We start from the raw sequence: 4439 nt of genomic DNA on the forward strand, positions 1-4439 counted from the left end.
GAGTTCACACAAGAAAACATTTTTGGAAGCAATTTTAATTGTTACTTCATGACCATTTTCAGTAACAGTTTATTTCCCTGAAGGACAATATGTGGTATTACACCTAATTTTACCCAACAGCATTATTTCAGTCTAATGGTTCTCTCTAGACTCTTTTGCTATTGAAGAGAAATCTTTATTGAATAGAAATCTGAGAATTTTTGCTGAGGAACATTATCCTTAAAAAAATTTAATTATTAATGAAAATATAATTTACATGAAATTTTATCCTAGTAGATTCTCATGATGGAATACTCTCTACTTCTGTGTTTGATTTTATGCAGCTGTCACAACCTGCTCCAGGTTATCCAGCATAGACCACAAATATTTTTTGCCTGCTTTAATTTATCTAATAGATAGCACAAAGAAGAGCCAAAAGACTCTAACATACCTGAGCTTCTGGTTGGAGAAAAACTATGTATGTCTGATCCCTGCTATCACCCAGGCTGGCTTCAGTTTCACTGAATGCATAAATTGTACTCTCATGACAAGATCCTCAAATATTTATTGTTCCTGAAGACAGAAATACTTTCCACTAAGATGTGTTTCTTAACAAGTTTTCACAATAATTATAGTCTCCTTTTTTTTCCCCTCATTGGATTCTTACAAGTTCAAAACTAAAGACACAAACTTTACTGCAGTAATCCACATTTTTGATGTTTCTACTTATGAACCTGAAATAAAAGCATTTTGATACTTTGCATATCATTTATGCATGTCTGCTGATAGAAATATTTAAATTTTCTTCTAATCTTCAAAAGGCTTCAGCAAAAAGTGGCTAAAAAAGCGGGGGGGTTGTTGAACCCTACAAAGCCTAGATCCTAACAATTCCTTCATAAAAATAATTTTTAAAAATTTAAAAAAAGGTGGTGTTTTTCCTAATAATAGAAGAGTCTGGATTTTTGTGTCTGGTGGAAAGTTGCCATTTGTCCATTTGTGCCTCTGAGGGGTAATATTTCCAGTAACTTTTTGATATAATACTGTGATGTGTCATTCCACAGAGGTGAAGAAAAATGTAATAATGCTTCACTGGCTTAGAGGAACATCAGCAGATAAAAACAAACAAACAAACAAAAGTTTATTACTACAGAATATAAAAAGCTGTGCTATTTTATCTTCCTGTTTTTCAGATAACAAGGCAGGTGGAGAAGGAGATATATGTACCAAGCCAGAGAGGAGAAAAACCTGTAGAGGCTAAAATTGTAATAAAATTCTCAGGGCTGCCAACCCCCTTTTTTACAACACTTTTCTTCGAAGGAAAATCTAGGGCATCCTTTTATGATGGCTTTTCACAACATTTTATTGCCTGTATTCAGTTGAGTCTAACACACATTTTAAAAAAGCAGTCAAACCACTGGTGTATTCATTTTCTCCACTACATTGTAGTTTATTTTAACCCAGGGTGGATACATTTAAGCATGCACAAATTTTAGTATTGTTATTCCAAATGTGTTATTCTACTTTGTATTCTCATGCAGCAGTTAAACTTCAGTTTGATCCCTAAATTTAAGGTTTGAAAAGTTCTTTCCAAACCTTCTAGTGGCACTTTCCCACATCTGTATTTTTTCTTATCTTAGAGATGCTTTACTAGTATACTATCATAGGGCTAAGAAGAAATGCTATTAACTGCCAAAACTGTTGTTTTGGTTTTTTTTTTTCAGTAAATAATACATATGCATGTTCTAAAGAGTAACCAAGAGAAACAGGACTTGAAAAAAAGCTGCTTCTTTTTTTCAGTTTTTGGCATTGCTGTCACATTTGCTTATTTAGTTATGTGTATTTGCTATATTGTTAAAAATAAAATCCAGTTAAAAGGTTGTTTTGTCCTTCAGTCTCTATACATAGGACAGCACTTCTGCAGAGATCCCTTTGTAAGGAGATGCCTTGTTCCATGTGTTTATACACTATGGCTAAAGAGCTCTTTGAGTTAATCCAAGATGGCTTTTATGTCCATTTTTATTTGTTCGGGGAAGAAAATATAAAATCATAGAATTATAGAAAAGTTTGAGTTGGAAGGGACCTTTAAGATCATCTAGTTCCAAGTCTCTTGCCATGGGCAGGGACAATCTTCCCCTAGTCCAGGTGGCTCAGAGCTCCATCCAACCTGTCCTTGAACACTGCCAGGGATGGGCCATCCACAGCTTCTCTGGGCAACCTGTGCCAGGGCCTCACCACCCTCACTGCAAGGAATTTTTTCCCAATATCTAATCTAAACTTTCTTTCTTTTAGTTTGGATGTACTCCCCCTTGTTCTGTCCCCCCATGACCTTGTAAAAAGTCCTTCTCCAGCTTCCTTACAGGCTCCCCTCAGGTACTGGAAGGTGTCCAGTAAGGACACCCCAAAGCCTTCTCTTCTCCAGGATGAACAATTCCAATTCTCTCAGCCTCTCCCTTGTAGGAAAGGTGCTCCATCCCTCCAATCATCTTGGTGGCCTTCTTTGGACTCAGCACAAGAGGTCCATGCCTTTCTTCTGGGCACCCCAGAGTTGGATGCCAGTCCAGTTGGAGTATCACAAGAGAAGAGGTCAGGGACAGAATCTCTCCCTGCCCTGCTGCCCAAAGGGCTTTGGATGCAGCCCAGGACACGTCTGTGTTTCTGGGCTGTGAGTGCCATGGCTGGGTCATGCCCAGCCTCTCACCCACCAGCACCCCCAAATCCTTCTAGGCAGGGCTGCTCCCAGTCTGCTCATCCCACAGCCTGGATTGAAATCGGGGGTTTCCCCAAACCAGGTGCTTATAGATTATTATTGTTCTAACAAAACCAGATAAATAATCCATTAGAAAGCTTATAAATATTTTAGTATCCATAGATGTTTATATTTAGTGGATATAATTTAGCACTTAAAAGTCATACTTACATTTAATGGTGTGTTTGGGTTTTTTGTTTGTTTGTGAGTGTTTTTGTTTTGTTTTTCCAAGAAAATATCAAGATGGGATTTTTTTTGCTCATAACTGCATACTTGATTTACTTTTCTTCTACATAATAAAGGAAAATATTTCACAGTTTGGACAAGTGGAAACTTTTACAAAATTTTTAATTTATTCTGGAGATATGAATATGAGGCAAGGTATCACTGGTTTGTACCTACTTGTCAACAGACTATTTATGTCAAGTATAAGGGGTTAAATTTTACCTCTGAAGTCAGCCACAAGCTCCCACTGAACTATGGCAAGAATGTTTCTCAAATGCAAAAATGCCTGTTCCTTTGCTTCTCCCCCTTCCCACCCCCCGTAGCCAGTTTCCTACACTCATCAATATTAGCAGTAGCAGCTACACATTAACTTTTTTTTTTACACTCTGAAAAGAGGCAACAAAGTTAAAACAACCCAGAGAAATTTTCACTTGGTCTTTTAAATTGCACGTATTAATGGGTTGTAAATATTTGCTGTGAAATGGCACACACCTTTCCTGCAGGCAACCATCGAGCTCATTCCAGGTGTGTTTGGTGAGCTGCCACTTGTGCTTTGTTGCAGAAATCAGCTCTAGTACTTGTCACTGGGGGTATATTATTAGCATTTTAATTTATTTATACAACTGTTCTTCATACCTACCTCTACCCAGCATTTGGATAAATGGCAGATTAAGCATAACTCCCTTTTACAGTTTTTTTGCCCTGCAGTAATTGTGCACAACTTTATTGAAAGTGAGTCAGCCACGATGAGGAATGGTTTCATGACATACTCCACCTAGAATAGGTCAGTGCTGCAGAGAACAACAGTGCTTGAGGGCTGTGGGGAGGTGTCCCCCATCCCCACATCACAGGGTCTGAGCCCTCACCTGCAGAAACCCAGCTGGGCACCAGCTCAGAATCACAGAATGGGTGAGGCTGGAAGGGAGCACAGTGGGTCACCTGCTCTTTCCATCACAAGTCATTAACTCACCTCTTTTCAGCAAAGAGTACATCAATCACATGTCCTACAGTTATTGAAATTAGAATATGACCAGTGGGTCATCTGGTCCAACCTCCCTGCTCAGTCAGGGTCACCCCAGAGCACATGGTCCAGGATTGTGTTCAGATGGTTCTGGAATACCTCCAGTGACGAGACTCCAGAACTTCTCTGGGCAGGCTGTTCAGTGCAGTCACCTGCCCAGTTAAGTTCTTCCTCATGTTCAGGTGGAGCTTCTGTGCCTCATTTTCTGCCCATTGCTTCATCACCTGTTGCTGGGAGCCACCGAGCAGAGCCTGGTCCATCCTTTTGGCACCCTCCCAAGATATCTATACACATTGACGAGGTCCCCTGTCACTTGTCTCCTCTTGAGGCCGAGCAGAGCCAGCTCCCTCAGGCTTTTCTCACAGGAGAGATGCTCCTTCATCTCCTTCCCTACCCTCCGCTGGCACCCGCTGCAGAAGCTCCTTGTCTCCCTTGCACTGAGGAGCCCAGAACTGAACACAGCCCCAG

Source organism: Serinus canaria, chromosome 2 (genome assembly GCF_022539315.1).
Source record: "Serinus canaria isolate serCan28SL12 chromosome 2, serCan2020, whole genome shotgun sequence".
Taxonomy (NCBI): Eukaryota; Metazoa; Chordata; class Aves; order Passeriformes; family Fringillidae; genus Serinus; species Serinus canaria.